We start from the raw sequence: 10,913 nt of genomic DNA on the forward strand, positions 1-10,913 counted from the left end.
TGAAAAAAGCCTACATTTAGCCTATAATAGTAATAATCCCCTCAGAACATTACTGGCCAATAATGCCCTGGCTGGAAGAGTTGAAGGCCCGAGGCGAAGCCGAGGGACTTTAACCCAGCCAGGGCATTATTGGCCAGTAATGCCCTGTTCTTCGGGGATTATTACTTAAATAACAAATCCATAATAAGCAGTGTAAAAGTTATCAATTATATGCTTGCGTTCTATACATACCACCAAATAGGTTATCAAAGCCTGTCGTCTCGCTAATGTATATCTCTCTCTGTGTGTCTATGTCTGTTCCATCCTATTCTGCCTGTCAGTAACTTATATGTTCTATGCCTATGTAATATCTGTCGCTGGGCAGAATATCTATACTTTCTCTTTTCTATTAGACAGAAGAAGAAAAAACATCTTGGCCTATGTATCACCCTTGCAGGTACATTTCCCCTGTGGTTATTGTGGGTAAGCCGAATGCATCTGTAGTGTACAATATACAGGCATACCCCGCATTAACGTACGCAATGGGACCGGAGCATCTATGTAAAGCGAAAATGTACTTAAAGTGAAGCACTACCTTTTTCCTACTTATCGATGCATGAACTGTACGGCAATCGTCATATACGTGCATAACTGATGTACATAACGCATGTGTAACAGGCTCTATAGTCTCCCCGCTTGCGCACAGCTTCGGTACAGGGAGGGAGTCGGTATTGCTGTTCAGGACGTGCTGACAGGCGCATGCGTGAGCTGCCGTTTTCCTATTGAGCGATATGTACTTACTCGTGAGTGTACTTAAAGTGAGTGTCCTTAAACCGGGGTATGCCTGTATCTAAAAACATATTCGCATAGTCTGGTTTCCTCCCTACATTACATTGTTAGCAGAAAACCAACTAAATAATCTTGGCCTAGGTAACAGAAAGAAAACTTATCACAATATGTATGCCTTAGCTGATCATATACTCACAGCTGTACTATATGCACCCTAACTAAGCTGAGATATGTATATATTCTATATTTGCTGTATCTGCCCATTACAAGAGTGCCTCTGCACACCTTTGTATTATTTACTCTTACAGGCACTATATTTGCTGTATTTTGAAAGTACTGTATTCGTTTTAGCTTTATGTCAATGTACAGTTCTGTGATTACTTAATGAATTTACCTGCGCTAATTTCTCCTGCTGTTTCTCTTCAAATCAACAAATATTAGAAAGAGGGAATGATAAAATAGAAAAAAAGCATCAGATTTATTTTGAACTGACCCTCTCAGTTCTTCATAGTATGTTCCTTCTCAAACCTTTTATTTATTTTTGGAAAACGGGAATGCAATTTACCTTGTCAAGATATTCAGCACATGGTTATACTGATGCAGCGGCCGTTATTCAAACACATCTAGAATCAGTTTTCGTGTTGACCGCTGTATTCCAATCGGTATTTCCGCGTTTTGACCACTATTCATGCCGCGTTCGCGCAATCCGGCACCGGGCAGCCACACACGGTTGATCTGTTTAATTTAATGGTTTCTTGTTTCTGGATGCAATTCTTCGCGTATCCGCCATGTGGCAGAAGTTAATGAATTATAATTTGGGTTCTATTCTTTGCGTATCCGCCAGGTGGCAGAAATTAATGAATTGTATTGACTTGTAATGTGTATGGTACTTTGCTACTTTGTAAGTGTGCAGGTGTTTAAAACAGATAGCACCCATGTCTATACTGGTACATACTTACAGTGGTCCATTGTGAATTGACTTTGATTTTTAGAAGACGTTATCAAATTAGGCGTTCTTAATAAAAAGCATTAAATACTCAATGTGTGACTTTTTTTAACATTCTTTCCCCGCACAATTGCAGAGTTTACATTATGGCTACACCACAGACGTATAAAAAACCTGACTATAGTTATGCATTTTTAATATATTCTGCAATTAATGCTGCAGCAGATAAGATGGCGACTGTATCTGAAATATATGAATTTTTAATTTCGAACAACGATTTTTACAAGTTTTCACCTGACATTCATGGGTGGAAGCGTGCGATAAGAAAAACCTTAAGTAACGATCAGTGTTTTTTTCGCATTGCCCCTCCTGCCGGAGAGATTTGCGGGTATTGGGGTGTCATGCCTGAATTTCACAGTATGTTCGATCATGGCAATTTCAAAAGAAGAAAGGTCGGTTTTAACCCATATAAGGCTTTGTTATTTAGAGTAAGACAAGTATTTGTGTATACACAGTCTAATGATAGCAATGATATATAGTGATATTAGGACAATCGTGCACTTGTTATATGCTAAGAAGGTATTGGTACTTCAGAGGTTAACATTTCAAACCCGTTTTTCGCGGGCTTTTTTTAGCATAAATATGCAAGACGAAGCGCTGATTCGAGCGTGAAACACGTTGAGGGGGAGACTGTGGTGTAGCCAGTTGTTCGTTTGTGAGCTGAATAAAGTTTTTTCAAATCAACCAGAAGTGCCCTGGATTTTGTCACGGGTTGTGGCGCCGGATTCCCTTCTCTCCTACGACCGTCAGTGATAACCTGGTGAACGGCAATCCTTTGTACCTGTCCCCGCCAGAATACCTGGAAAATTTCCAGCCTAAGCATGATTTCTCATACCGGTGCCAGCAAGCTTGCATTTACCAGTACCAAAAAGATTTCCAGCTTCATCAGCTGTCAACTACAAGTGTAGCAGTCAAGCTGTCACCTGTAAACTATAATGCAGACTTGAGGAGTCACAGTGAGTGAGTGAGTGCTTTTTTATATTTATTCTCAGAACATATACAATATGCATTGAATCCCCCATTATTCCTTATGGTGGAAACGGAAGGTGTATTTTTGTAGCAGGCATCAGCAGTACCGCAGCTTAATGATAAACCCACTCAGTTCTGTTTACAAATATCTACTCGTAACGTTGGAGCCACATCGTAAAAAAGAGACAGTTCAGAATCACCGCACAGAGCTTAAAAGTTAGGTGAAAGGCGGCATTTAAAAAAATGTTATTCCAATAAAGTCACTAGTATAGGGAAGTTAATGCAAAATTTTAGAAATAAGAGTCTAAGATAAACACAAACAGGGAAGAAGTAGCACAATATGGACCTGTCGATGGGCTCACTTTGCGGTCCGATGGATCAACTCTCTACAGTTTGACCTGGTCTGGCCTTAGACAAGTTACCAACGGCCACACACATAGTGGGTAGCGCTACTCCACACACTTTGGGTGGCTTTGGCTCTGTGGACACAGAGGGGTTAGGTGCCCAGGGCACTTCAGTACTTTGGGGGACCTCACCAGAGTGTATATATATTGTGTGGGTACCGCATGTGGGGCTTTGTGGGATTATTGGGTTATATAGTTAATGTATAAAAAATTATTCAGATAATCAGTAAATATACTGTAGTTGGTTATACCTGTGCATGTGCCTTTATTTACTACAAAAAACAAAAATGCCCAAAGCTACTTCCAATGTGACAAAAATACACAGTGCAATACCTATATAGCTCTTGTAAAAAGGGTCATTTAGTTTAACCCTTTGGCCAAAGCGTCTTAAGCATGCTGCCACTTACAAGGCATGACCATAGCAGGTCCTAACACTCACCTGGGTTAAAATTCTTATTTACCTGTATCATTACAGGAAGAATGATCACATTGGATCTCTCGTAACCTGGCAAAATGGAAGGAGCTTTGGGCATTTTTGTTTTTTGTTGTATACATTTAGCCATGCCCACTAGCACTCCTTTTGACATTTATATACATTTTTATATTATGTGGTAATGGTTGGGGTTTCTCAGAGCTTGTTGGAAATCTGTGTATTTTGCCTTTATTTACTGCCTGCTTTGTTCCCGCGAAGGTTTATCCTGCTGCGCTAGAATCCCTCCCAGGTGGAGGCACTGTCATCACATAGAACGCGATCACCCCAGGCTCCCAGTGGCGGAGGATCAGGCCTCCTGTACGCTAGACCAGGGGTAAGCAAACTTTTTATGCCGAGCCCCCCTTTTCATCCATGAATTTTCTCGGGGCCCCCCCTGTCTGATGTAATCAAAATCACTTGACGTCAGCGCGCGTGAGCTGGTTCAGCCAATGAGGGCGAACCAGCTTTGTGGCGCCCCGCCACGCGTCTACAAAAAAAGTATTTATAACGCAAATTACAGCACTTAACAATAAATATTATGATATTTGTCTAATTGCGTCCCCATTTATGCTGTATTATTAATCTCTCTCTTCCCGCCACATTAGGACCTCTCTTACCTCTCTCCCCACTTCCACAGTCTCACACTCCTCTCCCAGTCTCTGCCTCTCCCAGTATTTCTCACTCCCCCTCCAGTGTCTCTCTATCCCTTCCCTCAGTGTCTCCCCCTCCCTCCCCCCACTCTCTTTCCCTCCCCCCATTGTGTGTCTCTCTTTCGCCCTCCCCCTAGTGTCTCTTTCCCTCCCCCCAGTGTCTCTTGCACTCTCCCTCCAGCCATTGTGTGTCTCTTCCTCCCATCAGTGTCCCTCCCTCCCCCCCGTGTGTCTCACTCTCCCTCCAGCCATAGTCTCTTCCTCCCCCCAGTGTCTCTCTCGCACTCTCCCTTCAGCCATTGTTTTTCCCTCACCCCGGTGTCGCTCTCACACTCTCCCTCCAGCCATTGTGTCTCTCTCCCTCCCGCCAGTGTCTCTCCCTCCCGCCAGTGTAAAGGCCGTTCTGTACTGTTTGCGGCCGTGCGCGCGCGTGTGCATGTGCGAATGCGCGTGCACGTGCCGCATGCTTTTTCGTGTGTATGCTGTGAGTGAAGGTACTGTGTGTGTGTGTATGTGTGTATGTGTGTGTAGAGATTGTGAATTATGTATGAAATAATATTTTAAAAAAAAAATATTTTTTATTTAACTTTGTCACACTCACATTACAGCGTCGGTAGCTGCGCGAAATCATTAATTTCTTCATGTTCTCCCTTGTCGGTCTGCTCCAAGCCCCCTGCCATGCGCGCGCGGCGCCATTATAGAAAGGCTGACTAACGTCATCCAACTAAAATTCCGCGCATGGGGTAGAGCGCGCGCCCGGCGTAGCGCGTGCCCGGCACTATAGAACGGGCCTAAAGTGTCTCCCTCCCGCCAGTGTCTCCCTCCCGCCAGTGTCTCTCCTACCCTCCAGTGTCTCTCTCATCCCCATGTCTCTCTTTCATCCCCCCATGTCTCTCTTTCACCCCCCACCCCATGTAGCTCTTTCACCCCCTCCCCATGTAGCTCTTTCACCCCCCTCCTCATGTTGCTCTTTCACCCCCCTCTCCATGTCACACTCACTCTCACCCCCTCCCCATCTCACACTCCTCCCCATGTCACACTCTCACCCCCCTCCCCATGTCCCACTCACCCCCTCCCCATGTCCCACTCTCACACTCTCCCCCCTCCCCATGTCCCACGCACACTCTCCCCATGTCCCACTCTCACCCTCACTCCCCCTCCCCATGTCCCACTCTCACACTCACCCCCCCTCCACATGTCCCACTCACACCCCCTCCCCATGTCCCACTCTCACACCCCCTCCCCATGTCCCACTCTCACACCCTCTCCACATGTCCCACTCTCACACCCCCTCCCCATGTCCCACTCTCTCACCTCCCATGTCTCACACTCACCCCCATGTCTCACTCACCCCCCCATGTCTCACACTCACCCCCATGTCTCACACTCACCCCCATGTCTCACACTCACCCCCCATGTCTCACACTCACCCCCATGCCCCACTCACACTCACCCCTCCCCATGTCCCACTCACACTCACCCTCCTCCCCATGTCCCACTCTCACACTCACCCCCCTCCCATGTCCCACTCTCCCCACTTCCCATGTCCGACTCTCACCCCTCCCCATGTCCCACTCTCACACTCCCCCCAATGTCCCACTCTCCCCATGTCCCATTCTCCCACTCTCCCCCCTCCTCATGTCCCACTCACCCCCCCTTTGCATGTCCCACTCACCCACCCTCCCCATGTCCCACTCTCATACTCACCCCCCCTCCCCATGTCCCACACTCACCCGCCCCTCCCCATGTCCCACTCTCACACCCCCTCCGCATGTCCCACTTTCACACCCCCTCCCCATGTCCCACTCCCCATGTCTCACACTCACCCCCCATGTCCCACTCTCACACTCACCCCCCATGTCCCACTCTCACACATACTCAACACGCTGGCTGATGCAAGGAGGTGGTGCTGCAGAAACTGTGTAGCACAGCGCCACCTAATGGCCAAAAGGAAATTGCAGCTATAGACGGGTTTTTTTTCTGTACCTGGCAAAATCACCGCCTGCGCCCCCCCTAAACAATCTTGCGCCCCCCAGTTTGCGCACCGCTGCGCTAGACAGATACGCAGTACACGTAGTTCCCTTAGCCACGGGGAAAGGGGGCTACATGTACAATAAAGATACATTAATATAGCAGACATTTTGCACCTTGATTTCTTTATTTACAAAACAAAAACTTTGCACACACAATATGAATTTCTGGTTGTGCCCTTGATGGGGTGTACGCGCGCACACACACACACACACACACACACACACACACACACACACACACACACACACACACACACACACACACACACACACACACACACACACACACACACACACACACACACTGAATTCCCCTAATACACTTCCCATAATTGTGTTGAGCTGCTACAATTAGGCAGGATAGAAAGCAGTGTGATCGCCGGGTGACTTCTCCCCTCTCCTCCCATTGCTGCTAACTTGGAATAAACTCCTCTCACCCAGGGATACCGGGGCAGAGCCCGGACTGGTGAGAAGTATGTAATGCGTGACGGGGCTCTGACGTCAGCGCGCCGGAAGTAAGCGTGGCCCAGCTTCCTCAGCGCCGTGGAAACTCGGCGGCATGGGACAGAGAGGAAAGGTCCTGCAGGCAGCTGAGAGTCGGGGCCTGGCTGCGACCGGCAGCAGGGCCCTGCCAGAGGTCAGGGGAAATTTGCAGCGCTGGCCGGCCGGGCCCCTCCTGCCAGCGGACTCCCGCAGACACCGGGCCCGGCTTGACCCAAGCTAAGTCTGTATTTTTATATGTATTGGGGGGTTTGGGGATATTTTTATATGTATTGGGGGCTTGTTATGTATTTGGGGGCTTGGGAGTATTGTTATATGTATTGGGAGGCTTGGGGGTATTGTTATATGTATTGGGGGTGTGCAGTGCCTGTACTTTCTGCGTGCGTTCAGTGATGGAGCTTAGACTGAAGCTACATTCTGTATGAAACATGGTCATTTTGAGTCATTCCTCATGTATATTTATTCCAGCGTTAAACATTATTTAATTGTTTGCACGGGGCAAACTGAGTGCTGAAAACTGTTATCTATTTTTGCACAAAGTCCCAGATGCACAGAGCTGGTTACTTACCTAACAATGTGCTAACTGAAGTGAATGCATCGTTAAGGCTGTGGCCAGGATGCCGCTGAGCTGGCGGACGCGCTCACGCTGGCCGCGATGAAACACATAGTGATATCTTCAAAGCTTCGTAATGCAGAGTTTAGTGCAGTTTTTGTTAAGACTAGATATAATTAATGTTAGTGATATACAACATCGCATATCCACAGAGGGCTGTTTAAATTAACGCAGGTATTTAACGAAATGTTAATTAGGTCATAATTAGTGGGGGGGTTTCCCCCCAGTGTTTTCCTTTAAAAAAAATAAAAATTTGTTGAGCAATGTTAACAATGGGGGGAAAATTGACATTTGATTCGGGTGAATCAGTGATTACTAAGGAGCCCATGTTGATGACATCCAGAGTGGAGGACAACTTTAACCAGCCCAGTACCTGCTGTGACGGACGTGGAGCGGATGCTGTTGCTGTGAATATCCTTGTCTGACCTTATGACCCAGAGTGGTCTGAATGCTCTCAATCAAAGGCACTTATGTAAGTGGAATACTTTGTGTTTTTAAAATTAAAAACAGTTTTATTCTATTTTTGCTTCCCCCTTCTTTTGTATATGGATATCCCCTCCCTCTATATGGATCTGGAGTACCCATCTGGAGATATAAGTTGGTAACTTATAATAACCACAACGATTTCATTTCACGTTAAACACGTGAGTGCAAATTTTATAGAATTCTCCGCATTGAAATTATCTGTTGGAGCAGACAATATTGCACTATTTTGTGTTTCTACTTTCTTTTCATGTCCTGATGTGATTTGCGCACCTGTTTCTCCTTCGATAACCGAGGACTGCCTGTATACAGAAAGTAAATATTTATACCCCTTTCCATCCATTCCATAGGCAATATATAGGAGGACCAGAAGCGCTGGGGCACGCGATGCGCGAAGAAACTAATACATTTGTTTCTGTCGCGCGACAGCTGGGTCACGTGAGCGGTTCGCCCAATGAGGGCGAACCAGCTCTGACTTCACCGCTACGTCCCCCCTGTTGCGCCTACCCAAGCCACAGATCGCTGCAGTTAAAGGCGCGCGTGCTGTCACCATGGACGCCGCCTTAGGCTTTGCAGGGCCCAAGGCGGCACGCTGCCAGTGGAGACCCCCCTGCCCCCATTCAAAAAAAAGTTAAGGGACTTACTTTGCCGAACAGCCATCCTCTGGCACTGCGACGAAATATGACGTCACGTTGCCATTTGTTGTCGGTCACCATAACAATGCGGCGCTGCAGGAGGCGGCCTGCTCCGGAAAAAGTAACCCTCTCACAGAGTGCGCATACACACACCACCCCGTCCCCTCACCTCTGGAGGCCCTACGCCCCCTCCTCGTGCCAGCATCGGGATTCTTCCGATTGGGGGGGGGGCTCCGCTCCCACCTGCAGCTCACCCCTCCGGTTGGGTGGAAGTCGGAGTGTGGCTCCCGAAGACGAGGGGCCCAAGGTGGCCGCCTTGCCCTAAGGCCAGCCTTGGCAATAGATTATGTGCAGCCTTTTTAAGGTATGAAGGGCTGCGCGTGCGTGCCAGGTGCAATCATCCTTTTACAGTTACAAATAATCCAGGGCAAGTCAGAGAGAGACACCAACAAAGGATTCCTGGAGAACCCCCAGGCAAATATCATCGTCGATCCTCAACATCGGGAGATGAAGTTACCTTCACCATTCACTTTATTCCACTGGTGTGTGGGGCAAAACAGATAAAAAACCAGGCGCTTACCTTAAGTTGCGAATCAGAGGTGAAAAATGAAATAAAATAGATGTTAAAACCAACAATTGTGATCTCTTAAGGTTTTGAGAGATAACCTTTGTGTCCCTTCTGCTTCAACCCAAATGAGGGATCATCCAAGGCCCTTATTGAAACGTGAAAAACAAACAAAATAGGGGAGCAAGGGGTTACAACTTTCCAACCGAAGACATATGAATAGTAAAAAACCACAACAAGAGGTAATCGCCTCTTATAGGGGGCAAATGGGACTGATGGTAATAATCATATAATACTTACACGGCCCTGTGTAAGTACAGATGTTGATTGGTATCTGTGGGGTGTACCCTAGTCCATACAGGAGAAGGGGTATAGGGGTAAAGAAGGATAATATTGGAATACTTACACGGCCCAGTGTAAGTAAAGATGGGGTATAATTGTCTGTGGGGTTCAGCTTAACCCATCCAGGATGGTGACAAAGCAGGAGCACAGACGTTTGTTCACAAACAAAACTGCAGCGGGGACTCCCCTCTTTGGTACTTGGGATCAGGCAACTTTTCTCCCCGGTTCAGCAGTTAAAGGGTGAGTGAGGCACGGTTTCAGTATGAGGTATTATAGTAAGATAATAAATGTCTTACTATAATACCTCATACTGAAACCGTGCCTCACTGGGCCGTGTAAGTATTCTAATATTATCCTACTTTACCCCCATACCCCTTCTCCTGTATGGACTAGGGTACACGCCACAGATACCAATCAACATCTGTACTTACACAGGGCCGTGTAAGTATTATATGATTATTACCATCCGTCCCATTTGCCCCCTATAAGAGGCGATTACCTCTTGTTGTGGTTTTCTACTATTCATATGTCTTTGGTTGGAAAGTTGTAACCCCTTGCTCCCCTATTTTGTTTGTTTTTCACTGGTGTGTGGGGACCTGGTGTGGGTAACAGCCTTATAGGCGGTAGTAATAATCCAGGAAATGAGATAAAGATGTGGGCCGCTAGTGTGAACATGAACAGAAGGCATAAGAAGAGGCTACACTTGTAAATAAGCCCTTATACTCCTTGAATATGAAGACACATAGGCATATGTATCAGTCTCTCAGCTGCAAAAGTGCAGCAAATATATTGCATCTGAATTATCAAAGAAAAATATTCCATTGTATTCAATATGTTTTTATTGAATAAATCTGCTGCAGTTTTGCAGCCGGGAGACTGATAAATGACCCTTTCAGTTCTTAATAGTACATTCCTTCTGAAACCTTATTTTTTATTTTTACATAAACACTGGAAAAGGAATGTAATTTACTCACAATATTCAGCACATGGCTATACTTTTTTACATTTATTCTCATATACAATATGCATTGAATCCCCCATTATTCCTTATGGTGGAAACGGAAGGTGTATTTTTGTAGCAGGCATCAGCAGTACCGCAGCTTAATGATAAACCCACTCAGTTCTGTTTACAAATATCTACTCGTAACGTTGGAGCCACATCGTAAAAAAGAGACAGTTCAGAATCACCGCACAGAGCTTTAAATTTAAGTGAACAGTGAAAAATACAAATGATTTTATTCTATTAGCAGATATTAGTGCAAAATATTAGAAATGTGAGTAGGATAAATTCAAACAGAGAAGAAGTAATACATTTAGGACCTGTCGGTTAGGGATGCAGCAAGAGATTAGATCTTAACGAATGATCGTTTTATCTGATTTAAAGAAATTAATGGGGAGTTTTCACAGGGATTATACATTTTACCAAACTTTGTAATGCTATCTGTGTCTTTGGTTTATTTCATGATTTCTAG

The 10,913-nt window shown here is 45.9% G+C and overlaps 1 long non-coding RNA gene across 1 annotated transcript; it reads left to right on the forward strand.

Moving 5' to 3' along the window:
- Window positions 1-390: 390 nt before the first annotated feature.
- On the forward strand, window positions 391-7,076 carry LOC142503366 (uncharacterized). The gene is made up of 4 exons (XR_012803980.1): window positions 391-436; window positions 2,463-2,738; window positions 3,839-3,953; window positions 6,744-7,076. It is a non-coding gene; the product is annotated as an uncharacterized LOC142503366 (long non-coding RNA).
- Window positions 7,077-10,913: the final 3,837 nt, after the last annotated feature.

The sequence above is a fragment of the Ascaphus truei genome, chromosome 10, assembly GCF_040206685.1.
Source record: "Ascaphus truei isolate aAscTru1 chromosome 10, aAscTru1.hap1, whole genome shotgun sequence".
Classification (NCBI taxonomy): Eukaryota; Metazoa; Chordata; class Amphibia; order Anura; family Ascaphidae; genus Ascaphus; species Ascaphus truei.